At 39.3% G+C, this 18,490-nt stretch overlaps 1 protein-coding gene across 4 annotated transcripts in view; it reads left to right on the top strand.

Moving 5' to 3' along the window:
- The window catches only part of RGL1 (ral guanine nucleotide dissociation stimulator like 1), a 283,782-nt gene that overhangs the window by 68,779 nt on the left and 196,513 nt on the right, over nt 1-18,490 (top strand). The window contains exon 2 of one of the 4 annotated variants that reach the window (XM_058430931.1): nt 15,746-15,845. The exons of the other annotated variants lie outside the window; for them this stretch is intronic. The gene's annotated coding sequence lies outside the window, so the exon portion shown is untranslated. The remainder of the gene's footprint in view (nt 1-15,745; nt 15,846-18,490) is intronic. 4 annotated transcript variants of the gene reach the window in all.

The raw sequence follows: 18,490 nt of genomic DNA, 5'->3' as shown, positions 1-18,490 counted from the left end.
AAATAATTACTAAGAGACCCAGTGAGGGGCTATGTTTGAACTGTTGGCCATTCCTTGGGCAGTAGTAATTTCCTGGCAGGAACTGGCCTGGGAGGGCCCTTGACAGATGTTGCACAGAACTAGTTTAAGAAGGGCTGACTGGCATGTGGTTATTATTTTATCTTTGTAAAGCTACAGTGTGAGGCCTGTGACAGCAGGAGGAGGCCGTGAGGTATTCACTTGACAGCCTGCCATTGTCAACTCTAATGGGAGAGAAACTTCAGTGGCTAGAAGGGCAGCCTCAGGTTGTAAGTGATTCATTTTTAGTTCAGCTGCAATAACTCCTGCTGGTGATTTAATCCTGTGACTTAGGAACTCTTCGTGTGTGCTTGAGTGAATGAATAAAAGAGAGACAAAGTGAGAGAGAGAGTGTGTGTGTGTGTGTGTGTGCATGTGTGCACACGTGCACACACATTCATGTCAACAATTTCTATTCACTCACTTGTGATTACCAATGGGCCACATTCTATTTAGGTTTTGGAGGCTTGGCATTAAGCATGTTTTGCTAGGATGATTTGTTTTTTGGACAAGGAAGCTAACATAGTAAGTCATATAATAATTTAGTTTATATCTTCATTGTTGCAGAGTTTGGCTGATAGCAAGGGCAGCAGTCGAGAATGATAGTCTAATATAGACCTTAATCCCAGCTCCTAAAGTAGAATGGAATTGTGGAAATCAAGTTTTCTGGTCTAAAATAAATGTTTTGTGGCATTCTTATAAAAGGAACAGGTTGAAAAGTCCCTGTGGAATCTTAATTTTGCCACCGCAGATTATTAAAGACCCCAGGTGAGCAAATCAACTGTGAGGAGGTGATTTTTATCAGTTGGCATTGAACAGACCACAGCATAGCTATCACCTGCATGGCCTTCCTTTGCCTTTGATGATCGCGTGTCAGTGGGATGGAGGATTTGTTTTGTTTTGTTTTGTTTTGAGACAGAGTCTCCCTCTCTCGCCCAGGCTGGAGTACAGTGGCATGATCTCGGCTAACTGCAACTTCCACCTCCCAGGTTCACGTGATTCTCCTGCCTCAGCCTCCTGAGTAGCTGAGATTACAGGTGCGTACCACAATGCATGGCTAATTTTTGTATTTTTAGTAGAGAAGGGGTTTTACCACGTTGGCCAGGCTGGTCTCGAACTCCTGACCTCAGGTGATCCTTGGCCTCCTGAAGTGCTGGTATTACAGGTGTGAGCCACTGCACCTGGCTGGGATGGAGGGTTTTAAAAGGAGTTGTATTGCCTTTTTGAAAAAAAATCTAGAGGTACCCCCTCCTTTTATAATGACCCTTTTGACTGAAACTTTATCTTAAAAATTCCAGGATAAGGGATAAATTAGCCACTAGAATGTGATTTCCATGTGCTATAAATTTTCATATTCTCCCAAAATCCTTTGTTTAAATCTAATTCTCAATGCGATGGCATTTGGGAATGGGGCCTTTTGGAGGTAATTAGGTCATGAGGGCAGAACTCTCATCAATGTGATTAAAGGCCTTATAAAAGAGGTTCCACAGAGATCCCTCATCCCTTCTACCATGTGAGGTCACAGGGAGAAAGCACTGTCTGTGAACCAGAAGATAGGTTTTCGCCAGACACCAAATCTACCAGAGCTTTGATCTTGGACTTTCCAGCCTCCAGAACAGTGAGAAGTCATTTCTGTTGTTTATAAACCATTCAGTTTATAATATTTTGTTATAGAAGCCCTGTTGGACTAAGATACCATGAACTTAGAGATATTTTGCATATTTTATTCACCGCTGTATCCCTAGGCCCTAGATATGACCTGACATATATTTAAGGTGCTCAATAAATATTTGTTTAATGAATGAATCAATCAAAAAAGGGCTATAACCTCCTATTAGGAGTGATCTCTGGGTGTTGGCTCATGCTTGCCTTTTGGGATCATCTGCACGGATGTCATAAGTGCTAAAATCTTAAGCCACGAGAAATATGGAGCTTGTTTCCACCACAGTGATTTTCTGTGAAATCACTACCCAAAGATTTTTCACGCTTTCCAAAAATATTTTTTGAATGAACACATGTCATGGGTGGGGAAGTTTTCCTCTTATTGGGCAGACATTTATTTTCTTATTTCATTTATTATTTCATGCAGATGTCCCCTGTGATGTTAAGTTAACCCTACTACTGGTTTTTTCATTTTTTTGCATTTGAATCATACTCAAACCCATGCCAGAGAACAATGCAGTTCAGCTTTCTGATGACCATGTACGGTTTTTGCAAAGTGGTCTATCTTGTCCCTTTTTAAACTGAGGACTAATTTAGAATAAAAGATCATTTAGAGAACCTATTCCATCTATTCTAGCTTTGCCAGCATGCACAGAAACACCCAATGCCACAAAATCACCGAAATGAGACTCACACACCAGGATTAAGGGAAGATGATGCTGTTGATGAAACATTAGTGAGCAAATAGAATTTTAGAATCAATGATAATCTCTGCCTCATTATGTAATTTAAGCCCCTTGATTTGTACCTGAGGAAACCAAAGCCCTGTGCAGCACAGAGTAAGGACGTGTGAGAACTGGAGTTAAGGCTTATGCCCTCTGACTGACAGTAAATTCTTTCCATAGTACTGTCACAGCATGCCACAGGGAACAAGTGTCTTTTTATCTTTTAATAACTATGTATCAAATGCTTAAGGCCAAAAAGAAGAGCATAGATGTTAACAGTTTTGATATTTGCGCTATACCGGCTCCCGGCCACCTGAAAGAGCTTGATGGGTCGGCATCAGTGAGTCTTGGAGAGTACGTGAAGACCCGCTGCTCACAGGGTGTCAACTGGGAGTTGGAGGCAGTCTGGTGCACGTGGAAAGGCGTTGGACTCGGGTGGAGTGAGGAAGCTTGGGTTCTGATTCTGATCGAGCCATTGGCATGCTATATATATTTTACCTTGTTTAGTCCTAATTACCATCCTACTAGGTAGGGATTTTTATTCTTATTTTAGGAATGAGGAAACTGGGGCTTAGAAAGGTTAGGAAACTTGTTTAAATTAAGGTTATACAGGCTAATAAGTGGCAGAGCTTCATTTGAACCCCAGCCTATGTAATACTACCCAAAAGTTACTGCCCAGTTTCCCTCTCTGAGCCACACTGAAAAGAAAATGTTTGGATGATCTCTGACATTCCTTCCAGGTCACAAATTCTGCATTTGATCTTGTTTTTTGTTTGTTTTGTTTTGTTTTGTTTTGTTTTGTTTTAGTGATGTTTGGCTTTGAAGATTTAGTCCACCCCTCTCTCCTCCTCGTTGTTGGCAAACTGATTGTTATATAGATTTTCACACATCTGTCTCCCAGGATAGTGTGCTAAGAGGACCATTGGAGACTGCAGAAGTTTGTTTCTTTTAGGTGTAAGCCTTGTTTCTCAGAGTACTATGCTTTCACTAGCATCTTAAATAATTAGGTGACAGAGACTATTAACACTTTATTTTCACATAACACCAAGTAACTAAGAATTGCTATTATTTTGCCAATTAGCCCATGCAATCCTTAGCTCATAGACCAAACCATTATCTTCAGATACATGTTAGTCTCAATTACCCAGAGAAACAGAACCAATCGGAGACCTATATCTATATCTATACCTGTATCTTTCTATAACTATACATGTAGAAAGGGAGGGAGGGAGGGAGGGAAAGATGGAGAAAGAAACTATAAGGAATTGGCTCATGTGGTTATGGAGGCTGAGAAGTCCTAGGATCTGCAGTTGGCAAGCTGGAGACTCAGGAGAGCTGATGATGTAGTCCTAGTGCAACTCTGAAGGCCTGAGACCCAGTAGAGCTGATAGTGTAAGTTCTAGTCTGAGGAGAGGATTGAAGACAGAAGACTAATGTTCCAGCTCAAAGACAATGAATGAATTGGATGAGGCTCACCCACATTGGGGCGGGCAATCTGCTTTACCCATTCTGCCAATTCAAATGTTAATCTTCTCTGGAAACACTCTCACAGACATACCCAGAACAATGTTAAACCAACTATCCGGATACCACACAGCCCAGCCAAGTTGACAAATAAATTAACCATTACAATATACTAGAACTATTATGTTTTTACACTTCAAGAGGTGTTGAAGTGACTCAGTTGATCTAAGGGGAAAAAGGTGATATGCTATTAAAAATATAAACACAGAAAAAAACTGTATGTTTTAGTTAGGGTAAGCTGTTATAACAAATAGACTCCAAAATTTATACTGGCTTAATCATAAAAGAAGTTTATTTCTTGCTTGTTACAAAGTACTGATCAAGTTACCAGGTCAGCAGAGTCCCTGCTAAAAGAGGCCTCTTCCATCTTTAATATGTAGCTTCTGAAGTCAGCCCAAGTGTTGTCTTCATCTCAACCAGTTGGGAGGAGAAAAGAGCATGGAGAAGTGCCACATGGGAGGATTTTATGAGCTAGGCCAGGAATGGCCCAAGTCTTTTCTGTCACATTCTTTTGAATGGAACTCAGTCACATGGCTGCACCTGTTGGGGGCGGCTGGAAAATGTAGTCCCTGGCTGGGCAGCCCATATCCCAGCATGTCCACTGTACCCTGCACGAAGAATCAGAAGATCTGAATTCTGGAATTGGCTTTCCTATTAGCTGGTTGGTGATCTTTTCTTGACTGTAAAATGTAAAAGCTGGTTGATATCCCAAATATCTTCTTGCTCTAGAATTCTATGTCTCTGTTTTGCTCTTTAAAAGAAAATGTTCCGTATGAAGACAGCTAGTTCTTTGCCTGGATGCAGTGAAGGTCCTGGTTCATGAAGCAAACTTTGTCTCACATAGGACTTAATACTGGCAAATCAGGGAGCCAAGTCTGGGGGCTCTTTTGATCCTGTACTGGATAAATTATTATTCGTTGGGCATAGTAAGCATTGATTCATAGGTGGCAGTTTACTGTATTTTAGGGGTCTTCTAAGTGGTGTGTGCCCCTGGCCCACATGAAGATTTTCCAAAGGATTAGGTATTACAGCCAGCATTTTTACAGGATCAGTTATCTTTAATTTTTGTATGTACCTACTCCTAAACTGATCAAAGAACACCTACAATGAAAGAGTTTTGTTAGTTCTTCTTTCCCACCTCTCTTTTCACAATTGCCCTTCTCTACCTTTACAAACGAAAGTCTACTGCTTACTCAGACTGCAATTTGCATAGTTCATTGTTCCAAGTGTAGAAACCTCTAGGGCACCAAAGTGATTTTTTTAAATATGTGTCATTTATATTCAAGATATTAAACATACTTTCTCCATCTGGCACATTAAAGAGTATATTTATAATAAAGGTTTTGCTTTTTATGTTTAGTAATAATTTATGAAAAGTATATGTATTTATGTTGTTTTGATCAATTATGTACCACTCATAATTGAGAATACAGTTCAGTAAAACATTATTTAACTTATAGCCTTATAGTGACAGAAACTTAAAAAAATATTTTTTATTTATATTTGATACTTTTAAATTTAAAACTATTTTGCCCTAAGAGAAAATTCTATAGCAAAGGCAAAACAGAAATACAATTTCAAGAAGCTAAAGGAGTGACTGTGTACTTGGGTGATGCTTGAGCTAGATTCTGCCCTTGTGGCTGATAAACTAATGGAGGAGACATAAACAAGTAAATTAGCAAAAGTGCAAGATAATTTTAGATCATGATAAATGCTGTGAAGAAAGTAAGCAGGAGGGTGGTCAAAGAAAGCCTCTCAGAGGAAGTGGCATTTGGTATGAGCACAGAAGAGGCCTTCTCTCCTCTTGAGCAAATATATCATCTCAGGTTGGGGCGTGGATATGGTGGAAGGGAAGCAGACCTTATTTCTGTTAAAGAGAGCTTGTTCATGGGCGGGTGTGGTGGCTCACGCCTGTAATTCCAGCACTTTGGGAGGCCGAGACAGGTGGATCATGAGGTCAGGAGATGGAGACCATCCTGGCTAACACGGTGAAACCCTATCTCTACTAAAAATACAAAAAATCAGCCGGGTGTTGTGGCACACCTCTGTAGTCCTAGCTACTTGGGAAGCTGAGGCAGGAGAATGGCTTGAACCTGGGAGGTGAAGGTTGCTAGTGCCGCTCTACTCCATCCTGGGCGACAGAGGGAGACTCGGTCTCAAAAAAAAAAAAAAAGAGAGAGCGAGAAAGAGAGCTTGTTTATGTATATTTTAAATAGATGCTGATGGAGATAAAATTACTGTGGTATTTATATTCCCACTGGATACATTTAAAGGAATGACATAAGTTTATGATATTTAAAATATTTCAATAGTCACCATACACTAGAAATTATATCATTTGCAAATATTTAAACTTACAATGAAAACTTTTTCATATCAACCTAAAATGAACAAGTGGTAAATAGTTTATTAAAATGTTTTTGGGGGTACATGAGCAAAGGACTTTCAAAACCACAGGCATAGTAGCTTAGAATATGGGCTTTGAGTTTAGGCTGCTTAAGTTGGAATCCTGGATCCATTACTACTGGTCGTGTGATTGAAGGGTCAGTTCTGCAAGCAACAGCATCTGAATCTGTAAAACAGAACTGTAATCCCAGCACTTTGGGAGGCTGAGGTGGGTAGATCACAAGGTCAGGAGTTCGAGACCAGCCTGACCAACATGGTGAAACCCCGTCTCTATTAAAAAAAACTACCCGGGCATGGTGGCACATTACTGTAATCCCAGCTACACAGGAGGCTGAGGCAGGAGAATCTCTTGAACCCGGGAGGTGGAGGTTGCAGTGAGACGAGATCTCGCCACTTCACTCCAGCCTGGGCAACAGAGTGAGACTCTGTCTAAAAAAAGCAAAACAAAACAAAACAAAAAAATGAAAACAAACAAACACAAAAAGCACCTAAGAAGGAGGAAATTTGAAGTTTAAATGAGATAATGCATGTAAAGTGCTAATCTCACAATAAGGGCTGAACAATGTTTTCTATATTATCAACATTATAACTTTGCTTTCAACTGTATAGTGCTGATTGAACTCTATTATCTTTCATATGGTTGCAGAGCAGGCTGAAAGGTAAATTGTGAAATCCAGCCCTTTGCTGAACTGGAGTAGCACTTAGGGGCAAACTACACTATTCATTTCATTCTTTCCTGCTTGCTTTATGTGTTATTGATTGACATTCATTCATTCATTGATAGTCAAGTTGAGTATATTTTGAGACACTTGCTGAGCAGGCATGCACCTTGACTACAGTGTGGTCTCTTCTCCTCCTTGTAGTTCATTGAAGTCATTCCAAGGAAATTACAGATTTTCCTTCTCTCCTTGTGCACATGTACCTCTAGAGTGTAGGGAGATGCAATCTTGAGAAGAGTACTTGGTTTCTCCCTGAGGACAAGCTGATGGCACTGGCTCTGTCTCCTGATGTCCTTGCTGTGGCTTCCTCCTTTGTTCTGCTAAGGCCTTAGGGCCTTCGTGTGACACAGCTGGGGATTACTAGGAAGAAGTAAATATTTGCAAAGGGTGTTCTGTAGAATGTTAAAAAAAAATAGAAAAAAATTAAAGGCCAGGTGCAGTGGCTCACGCCTGCAATCCCAGCACTTTGGGAGGCTGAGGCAGATGGATCACCTTAGGTCAGGAGTTTGAGACCAGCCTGGCCAACATGGGTGAAACCCCGTCCCTATAAAAATACAAAAATTAGCTGGGCATGGTGGCACATGCCTGTAATTCCAGCTGCTCAGGGGGCTGAGGCAGGAGAATTGCTTGAACCCTAGAGGCAGAGGTTGCAATGAGCCAGGATTGTGCCACTGCACTCCAGCTTAGGCAACAAAGTGAGACTCCATCTCAAAAAAAATGAAAAAAAAATTTGCAAAGGAAAGGGGACCTTGGGAGCAAGTTAACATGGTCTGGTGGGGTGAAGAGAAAAGCTGAATGAAGGTGGCATTAGAAGGAGAGAGGATTTAAAATTATTGAGGGAAGTATGATTAAAGAAACTGGAAGATGAAGGTAAAGGATGGTAGAAAAATTAGCCTTAAATAAATAGAGTCTGCCAAAAGCAAAAGTAAGGATTCACTAAGATATATAGCAGAAGGAAAATTGTGAAATGAAGTAAAGGAAAAATACAGCTGATGAATCACCAAGGAGCTATAGCAAGGCCTTAAAAATCATTAATGGAAAGTTTAATGCCAAAATATTAGAGTAAAAAGATAGCTTGAAAGTACGCAGCTTGTCTGTGCCTGGCTCCTAAAAAACACCACAGAACGGCCAATCCTTTGCCTCTGGCACCCACACAGCATGCATGTCCTGAAGTGAAATCTTTCATACCATCCCTAAACTCCCTCTTCACACACAAGCTTTGTTACCATTCTTTTTATTTCATTCCCACTGGTCCAAAACTGTATATGCAACCTATAAGAACTGACCCAGCGGTGCTGCCAACGTGCAAAGATCTGCATCCCTGGGCTGCCTACTTCTGGCAAAGGATCAGTTTGCTTAAGTTGTCCATTTCCCTTGTCATACTACTGACTTGTCAATATTACAAGTGTTTATTGATAGTCTTCCTTCATTCAGTTGAAGGCCTTTCAAGCTAGGGACTGTGGCTCTTTTGCTCATTGTAGTAGTCCTGGAACCTAATGTGTGGAGAATGGATTAGATGGGGAGGGAGTAGGAGTTTACCTACTACCAGGGTAAGAAGTAGTTTTGGTGAGTTAAGGCTGACTTGGTTTAGGGAGCTGGAAGCTGTGGCATAGGAAAATGTCTATTTGAGACTTTTAGGAGATATGTTTTGATGAAAGAAAAGGACTTGGTAATTGATTGGATGTGGGTACTGAGCAAGGCAAAGTGTCAAGGATGACCTGGAGAGAGCTCTGGTTGGGTGGTGGTATAATTGAGTATAACAGAGAGCACTGGACGAGGATCAAGTTTAGGAGGGAAATAAAAAACCCCTGAGATATCCTGGTGGAAATGTTGAGTTGGCAGTTGGATATGTGGAGCTGAAAGTGATGTCCTTGCACTCCCATTTCTCTAGACTTAACTTACTTCCTGATCCCAGATCTCTGTTTCCAACCAATTATTGAACACATCACCTGGAAGAACCACAGGCTGCTCATTCTCAGCATGACTAAAAGTCACCTAATCATCTTCCTCTGTGTAGCCTGGTTTCCTTCTTAAAATCTTAATCATTCAGTGGGAATTTTATTTTCCTGCTTCCTCTGTCTCTACCTGACCTGCAAATCCATTCCACCCCTGTCATGTAAGTCTTTTTGATCTATACATCTAACTCTTATTTTCATTTCCACTGCCATTGTTCCACTCCCACTGCCTGATGCTCATTTTACCCCTGCCTATTATAATAGCTTCCAAATTTGTCTCCCTGACGCTGTGATTTCTTAACTTCAAGCACACTTCCTTATTGACACTGGATGCAATCTTTCAAAGGCTCAATAGTACGTATGAGTTTTAACCCCACAGTATGTTAGAAAACGCCTTTCCCCTTCTGTCCTCTGCATACCTCACCAATCTTGTCTTCTTTGCTCAACCAATCTGTAATCAGATCTTTGGATAACCTGCTATTATACAAATGTGCACTCTAATTTAGGCACCCTTGTGCCTGTTGTTTCCTCTCTTCAGGATGAAGTTTCTTCACCTTTGGCCACCTTGGATACTATTTTCTTAGCTTGGAATGTGTTTTCCTCACTTCATTCAAAGGACTAGCTTAAACATCACCTCCTCATAGAGACCTACACTGTGCCTGTGTCTTAGTTTAGCTCCCTTGCCTACTTTTCCTTTAAGACACTTATCGCAATGATGATGGTATTATTTATGTGATCATTTATGTAATGACTGTCTCTGTCACTAGATTAAAGACCTCATAGGGTCAGGGTCTGTGAATATTTCATTCACCATTGTGATTCAGCATCTGTGGATTGCAGTTGCAAGCATGGATAGGGATGAAAGTATTCAAAGAGAAAATTTAGAGTGAGGAAAGAAAGTCAAGACAGAACACTAGGGAATACCAATATTTAAGGAGCTGGACATGAAGGCAGATCCCACAAAGAAGTCTGTGGAGGAGCACTGGAGAAGGTAAGAGAACAGGGCAGAACAGTGTCATGGAAGTCAATGATGGAGAGGATTCCAAGAAGAAGGAGAGAACAATTAGTAGTCTGGGACCAAAAAAAAAAAAAAAAGATAAATGAACTTGAAGGCATAGCAATAGAACCTATCCAAAATGAAGCTTCCACACAGACATATAAAAGACCAAGAAAAATAAGAGAGACCTAGAGGCAATAACATGTTGACTGACATGTGTAAATGGGAGGCTTCAGAAGAGAAGAGAGTAAAAGAGAACAGAGATAATATTTAAAGAAATAATGACCAAACATCTTTCAGATTTTATGAAAGGTATAAACTCACAGAGCTAAGAAACTCAGAGCATGAAGCAAGATACCTACTATGGAAACCACACCACGAACTTCATTATCAAATTACAGCAAGTTACTAATTCTGACAAAAATCTTAAAATTAGAGAAAAAAGGGCACATTACATACAGGGAACAACATAAAAATAATTACAACAGAGTTTTCAGAAACTATGCATGTCAGAAGACAATGGAGTAACATCTTTAAAATGCTGAAACAAATTGTGTCAATCTAAAATTCTAGACCCAGAGAAAACACCTTTCAAACATGAAACATGTCTTTCTTTAGACAAAGAAAAGTTGTGAGAGTTGGCCAGCACACCTGCAAGGCTTGTTAAAGGAAGTTCTTCAGGCAGAAGGAAAATGATATCTGATGATAATGTGGATCTACACAAAAGAATAAAGAGCTCTGAAAGTGATAAATATGTGGGTAAACTAATTTCATCATTTAAAAAATTTTAAAAAGGCAACAGTAGACTGCTTAAAACAACAAACAGCAGCAACAGTATATTGGGGGAATTCATGATATGAAAAAGCAAAATGCATGACAACAATAGCACAAAGGGCATGGGTGTGGGGAAAATGGAAGCACACCAATGCAAAATTCTTGTATTTTATGTAAAATATTGTAATGTTTTTCCAAGGTAGACAAATAAGATAAAGATGTGTATTAAAAGCCCTAGACGAATCATTAAAAATTAAAGTATAGCTAATAAACCAATAGTATTGAGAAAATGGAATTTAAAAATACTCAGCTAGCAGGAGGCAGAGCAAGATGGCTGAATAGAAGCCTTCAACCAATTGTCCTCCCTGCGGGAACAACAAATTTAACAACTATCTACCCACACAAAAAAACACCTTCGTGAGGACCGAAAATCAGTTGAGTGATCACTGTACCTGGTTTTAACTTCGTGTCACTGAAAGAGGCACTGAAGAGGATAGGAAAAACAGTCTTGATTTGTCAATGCCATCCTATGTCATGCTATGGCCGCATAGCAAAGAGAATCTGTGCTCTTGCGGGAGGGAGAGCACAGTGACTGTGGGACCTTGCATTGGAACTCAGTGCTGCTCTGTCACAGTGGAAACAATACTGGGCAGAAATCAGCCAGTGCACATGGAGGGAGCATTTAGACCAGCCCTAGCCAGTGGGGCTTTATCCATCTTAGCAGTGAGAACTTGAGTTCTGGCAAGCCTCATCACCATAAGCTAAAGTGCTCTGGGGTTCTAAATAAACTTGAAAGGCAATCTAGGCCATAAGGACTGCAACTCCTAGGCAATCCTAGTGCTGAGCCAGTGGATTTTGAGGACATGCAACCTCGTGAGACACCAGTTGGAATGGCCAAGAGAGTGCTTATGCCACTCCTTCCCCAAACCCAGGCAGTGCAGCTCACAGCTCCAAAAAAGACTTCTTCTTTCTGCTTGAAGAGAGGAGAGGGAAGAGTAAAGAGGACTTTGTCTTGCAACTTGAATACCAGCTCAGTCACAGTAGGATAGGGCATTAGGCAGAGTCATGAAGCCCCTATCCCAGGCCCTAGCTCCCAGATAACATTACTAGACACACCCTGGGCCAGAAGCAAACTCATTGCCTTGAAGGGAAGAGCCCAGTCCTGGCAAGATTCATCACTTGCTAGCAAAAGAGCTCTTGAACCCAAAATAATCAGCAGTGGCAGGTGGGTAGTACATGCCATGGGTCTTGGGTGAGACTCTGAAATGTGCTGGCTTCAGGTGTGACACAGCACATTCCCAGCTCTGGTGGCTATGAGGAGAGACTCTTTCTGCTTGAGAAAAGCAGGGGGAAGAGTAAAGGAGACTTCATCTTGCAGCTTAGGTACCAGCTCAGCCACAGCAGCGTAGAGCACTAAGTGGGCTCTTGGGGTCCCCAGTTCCAAGCCTTGGCTCTTGGACAGCATTTCTGGACCTCCCCTAGGCCAGAGGGGAGCCCACTTCCCCAACATATGAGTCTTAAGCCTGGCAACATTCACCACAAGCTGACTGAAGAGCCCTTGGGCCTTAAGTGAACATCAGCAGTAGCCTGGCAGTACTCCTCACAGGCCTGTAGCAGTGGTCACCATGAGGAGAGACTCCTCTGCTTGTGGAAGGGGGAGGGAGGAGTGTGAGGGACTTTATATTGTAGTTTGGGTGTCAGAACAACAGCAGTAGAATAGAGCACCAGGGAGATTCCTAAGGTTTCCAACTCTAGGCCCTGGCTCCTGGATGGTATCTCCATCCAGGTATCTCCGCCTGGGCGGAGCTTGCCATCCTTAAGGGAAGGACACGAGCATGGCTGCTTTCACCATCTGCTAATTATAGAACCTTAGGGCCTTGAGTGAACATAGGCAGTAGGCAGATAGTGGTTATAGCAGGCATTGAGCAAGGCCCAGTGCTCTGCTGGCTTCAGGTCTAACCCAGCACAGTCCCAGTGGTAGTGGCCACAGGGGTGGTTGTGTCGTCTCTCCCCCAGCTCTAGGCACCACAACACACACACACACACACACACACACACACACACACACGGAGGGAAGAGGAGCAGGAGGAGAGAGAAAGAAACGGACTCTGTTTCTTTGGGAGAAAGTAAGAGAAGAGAATAAGAGTCTCTGCCTGGTAATCTGGAGAATTCTTCCAGATCTTATCCAAGATCATCAAGGTGGTACCTCTATAAGTCTGCAAGAGCCACAGCGTTACTGAGCTTGAGGTGTCCCCCTAATGCAGATACAGCTGCAGTGACCAAAAACTCAGATGACAATATCCAAGTTCCTTTGAATACCTGGTAAGTTTTCCCAGGAAGGATGGTGTATTAGTCTGTTCTCACACTGCTGTAAAGAACTGCCCAAGACTCAGTAATTTATAAAGGAAAGAGGTTTAATTGACAGTTCTGCATGTCTGGGGAGGCCTCAGAAAACTTACAATCATGGCAGAAGGGGAGGCAAATGCATCCTTCACATCATGGCAGGAAGAATTGCTGAGCCAAGGCTGAATTTTTAAAAACCCAATTATGTGTAGTCTATAAAAATTTATTTAAATAAAAATACACAAAAGAGAAAAGCTGGGAAAAGATAAAGCTGTTTTAGTTATATTAATAGCAAAAAAAAAATAAGAACTATTACAACGGATAAAGAGGAATATTTCACAATGATGGCATCAATGAATCAATAAGGCATAACATTCCTAAATGTGTATTCACCTAATAACTAAACCTCAAAATTCATTAAGCACCTGACAGATCTGGAAAGATAAAAAGATAAATCTACAATTATAACTGCAAATTTCACCACTCCTTTTAGTAATTAATAGAACAAGTCAACAAATAGAAATATGGAAGAATTAAACTAATCATCAACTTGAACTAATTGACATTTTTAAGAACCTGTCACTTCACAAATGCAAAATATACATTCTTTTCTAGTGCAGTGGAGCATTTACCAAGATAGACCACATGCTTAGCCATTAAACAAGTCTCCAGAAATTTAAAGGGATTGATATGATATACAGTATGTTTTTTGACTACAAGGGAATAAATTAGAAATAAGCAATAGAAAGATACATAGAAAATCTCAAAATACTTGGAAATTAAATAGCATACATTGAAGTAATTCATGGTTCAAAGATGAAATAAAAAGGAAAATAGAAAATATTTGGGGGTAAATGAAAAGAAGACACACATATCAAAATTTGTGAAATGCAGCTTAAAGGGAAATTTATAGGCTTAAAAGCTTAATTAGAAAAGAAGAAAACTCTATAAGCAACAGGCCAAACTTCCATCATAAGCTAGAAATATAAGAGCAAATTAAACCCCAAACTAGTAGAAAGCAAATAGTAAAGAAGAGAAATAAATGAAATAGAGGAACAATGAAGAACAATGAAATCAAAATCTGATCTTTGAAAGATCGGTATAATAGATAAACTGCTGGCTATATTGATCAAAAAAACAAAAAGGATGACAAATATTACCAATATAGATAATGAAAAAGGGGACATCTCTAAGATTCTTTATACACTAAATGTCTATAATTAAGGGAATATTATAAAAAAAACTTGATGTTAATAAATTAAACAACCTTGATAAAATGGACAAATTCCTTGAAAGACACAATCAAAACTAACTCAAGAATCAATAGAAAACCTGAATATCAATTAAGCACATTAATTTGTAATTAGAAATCTTTCCATAAAAAAATGTATAGGCCCAGATTTATTACCTGGTCAATTCTATTACCTTGTCAATTTATTACCTAGTCAATTCTATCAGACATTCAAGGTAGAAATATAAGTGACAATTCCTTATCCAAAATGCTTGGGACCAGAAGGACTTTAAATTTTTGATTTTGGAATGCTTCCATTGTACTTACCAGTGGAGCATCCCAAATCCAAAAATTTGAAATCTGAAATGCTCCAATGAGCATGTTCTGTGAGCACCATGTTGTTGCTCAAAAAGTTTTAGATTTTGGAGCATTTCCTATTTCTGATTTTTGGATTTGGAATGTTCAACCTATACCACTATATGAATTCGTTTTGAAAATATAGGAGAGGCCGGGCGCGGTGGCTCACGCTTGTAATCCCAGCACTTTGGGAGGCCGAGGCGGGAGGATCACGAGGTCAGGAGATCGAGACCATGGTGAAACCCCGTCTCTACTAAAAATACAAAAAAATTAGCCGGGCGTGGTGGCGGGCGCCTGTAGTCCCAGCTACTCGGGAGGCTGAGGCAGGAGAATGGCGTGAACCCGGGAGGCGGAGCTTGCAGTGAGCCGAGATCGCGCCACTGCACTCCAGCCTGGGCGACAGAGCAAGACTCTGTCTCAAAAAAAAAAAAAAAAAAAAAAAAGAAAATATAGGAGAAATACTTTTATTTTATATGGTCAGCACCTTTCTGATATCAAAACCAGACCAAAAATCTTACAAGTAAAGACAACTACAGAATAAAATTCCTTATGAACATGGACCAACAATCTTCAATAAAAGATGTGCAAACTGAAAATGAAATATATAAAAAACGTAATACATGATAACCAAATAATGTTTATCCTAGGAATACAAGGTTGTTTAACATTACAAAATTAATGAATGTAGTTCATCTTATTGTCATAATGGGACAAAAGCCATATCATCATTTCAATAAATGCAGAAAAGCCACTTGATAAAATTAACATTACATATTATCATATTATACCGTGATAATCTTCCAGTAAACTAAGAATAGAAGGGAACCTCCTCAATCTGATAAAAGGCTGATGATGGCACATTTCTATGAATATACTAAAAACTACCAAATTTTACACTTTAAGTGTTTGAATTTTATGGTATGTGAATTATTAAACTGTTTTTTTAAAAAACCTGTTGCTAACTTAGTATTTAACCTGAATGCTTTTGCCCTAAGATCAAGAAGACAAGGATGGTCACCCTCTCCGCTTTTCAGCATTCTATTGAAGACTCTTGCCAGTGCAGTAAGACAAGGAAGAACAATAAGAGGCATATAGGTTAGAGAGCTACAAGTAAAACTATCTTTATTCACAGATGACATGATCAAGCATGCAGCAAACAGCAAATCTTCATGAATCTGCCAAAAACTAGTAGAACTAATAAGTGATTTTAGTAAGATTTCAGGATGCAAAATTAATTGTATTTCTATATATTAGCAATAAACAAATGGAAATTTAAAAAAAGAATATTATTTGCAATAGCATCTCAAAGCATGAAATACATGAGTATGATGATTAATTTTGTGTATTAGCTTGACTGGGCTATAGGGTGCCCAGGTGTTTGTTAAACATTACTTTTGGGTATGTCTATGAAAGTATTTCTAGATGAGATTAACATTTGAATGGGTAGACTGAGCAAAACAGGTTGCCTTCCTCAGTGTATATGGGCCTCATCGAATCCAATTCATTGGGAGCCTGAATAGAACAAAAAGCAGGGAAAGGGAGAATTTCCTCTCTCTGTTTTTAAGCTGGGACATTGGTCTCCTGCAGTCAGACTGGAACTTATACCATTGGCTGCTAGGTCTTTGGACTTGAACTGGAACATATATCATCAGTTTTACTGATTCTCAAGCCTTTGGACTTGGAGTAGAATTTACAGTGCTGGTTCTTCTGGTTCTTAGGTGTAAGGACTTGGACTGGAAGTTCACCATCAGCTCTCCTGCATTTCCAGCTTGCAGATGGCAGATGGTGTGACTTCTCAGCCTCCATAATTACATTAGCCAATTCCATATATATATATATAGCCAATTTATATACATATATAGTTGGTTCTGCTCCTCTGGAGAACCCTGACTACTCCAAAGGGGTTAGATTAAATAAAATATATGTTAAAACCCCTACCCTGAAAACTGGAAACATTTCTATGTGAAATTTAAGAATATGTAAATGTATTGATTTATGATGTTTATAGATTGGAAGACCTGAAATTGTTTGTGATTTCAGTGCCTTGAATTGATTTATAGATTTGATGACATTCCAATAAAAATCCAGATTTTCTTATAGACATGTTCAAGCTGTTTCTAAAACCTAAATACTTAGAATAGCCAAAACAATTTTGAGAAAGAACGAAGTTAGAAGACTTAAACTTACTGGGTTTAACACTTACTGTAAAGATACAGCAATCAAGTTGGTGTGTTTTTGGCATAGTTTTGACACATAGATCAATGAAACACAATCAAGAACCCAGAAATAGACGAGCATGTGTATGGCCAATTGATTTCTAACAAAGATGCCAAGGTAATTCAATATGGAAAGGATTACCTTTTCAACAAATGGTCTTGAACAACTTATTATCCACATTTAAACAAATTAACATCAACCCTTACTTTATGGTACACAACTGGATAATCTTAAATGTAAATGCTAAAACTATACAACTTCTGGAAGAAACTTTATAACCTTCAGGTAGGCAAAGATTTCTTAAATAGGACACAAAATAGCATAAACGTAAAAAGTATAAAAAATTTCTAAATTGGGCTACGTCAAAATTTAAAACCCCTGTTAATAAGAAAATGCAAATGCAAAGGTAGACCTCAGACAGAGAAAATATATATGTGTGTGTGCATGTGTGTGTACACTATTTTATATTATAAGGACTGATATCTAGAATATATAAAGAAGTCTTTCAACTCACTGACAGAACCAATTATAAAGTCAATAAAATGGACACATTTGAACAAACTTTACCAAAGAAGATACACAGATAGCCAATATATCCATGACTAGATGCTCAATGTCATTCATCATTAGGGAAATGAAAATTACAACCACAATGTGATATCACTACACGTCCGTTAGAACATTAGAGTGGGTAAAATTAAAATACTAACTGTTGATGAGGATATAAAACCACTGAGATTTTCCTGCATACACCGCTTATGGGAATATAAAATTGTACAACCACTTTGGAAAGCAGTTTTGGCAGTTTCTTATAAAGTTAAACATACATTTACCATATGATTCAGCAGTTCTACTCTTAGGTGTTTATCCAAGAGAAATGAAAGCTGGTGTCCACAAAAAGAGTTGTACACAAGTGTTCTTTCACTTTATTTAAAGTAACCCAAACTGGAAAAAACACAAATGTCCATCAGCAGGTGAATGTATAAATAAAATGTTTAACAATGGAATACTACTTAGCACTGCAAAGGATAAACTATTTAAACATGTACCAACATAGATGAATCTCAAAATAAATGTGGTAAGTGAAAGAAGACTGAAAAAAAAGTAGATATTGTATGATATTCAATATAAACCTCTAGAAAAGAAAAACTTAACATATATTTACAGAAAGCAGGTTCATAGTTGCCTGGGCCCAGTGATAGGGTGAGATTGACTGGGAAGGGGCTTAAGAGAATGATCTTTTGAAGTAATGGAAATGTTCTAATCTTGACTTTAGCAGTGGTAACATGGGTGTATACTATTTGTCAAAAGTCATAGAATATACCCTTAACATGAGATATGTAAACTATCCCACATTAAAATTGTGCTTGTATGTAGTAGTTGCTGTTTTTGAGGGGCAAGATCTTGGAGTCAATAAAGGGAAACATTATAAAGGTGTTGACAATTTCTCCATAGTATGAAGCCTGTTCCATATTGGGCACTGTGTCAGGCATTCCTGTGACTCTTGGCTGTGATACAAAGCA

This window comes from Hylobates moloch, unplaced genomic scaffold (assembly GCF_009828535.3).
Source record: "Hylobates moloch isolate HMO894 unplaced genomic scaffold, HMol_V3 SCAFFOLD_18, whole genome shotgun sequence".
NCBI classification, from domain to species: domain Eukaryota; kingdom Metazoa; phylum Chordata; class Mammalia; order Primates; family Hylobatidae; genus Hylobates; species Hylobates moloch.
This window is presented reverse-complemented; position numbering and strand designations above follow the sequence as displayed.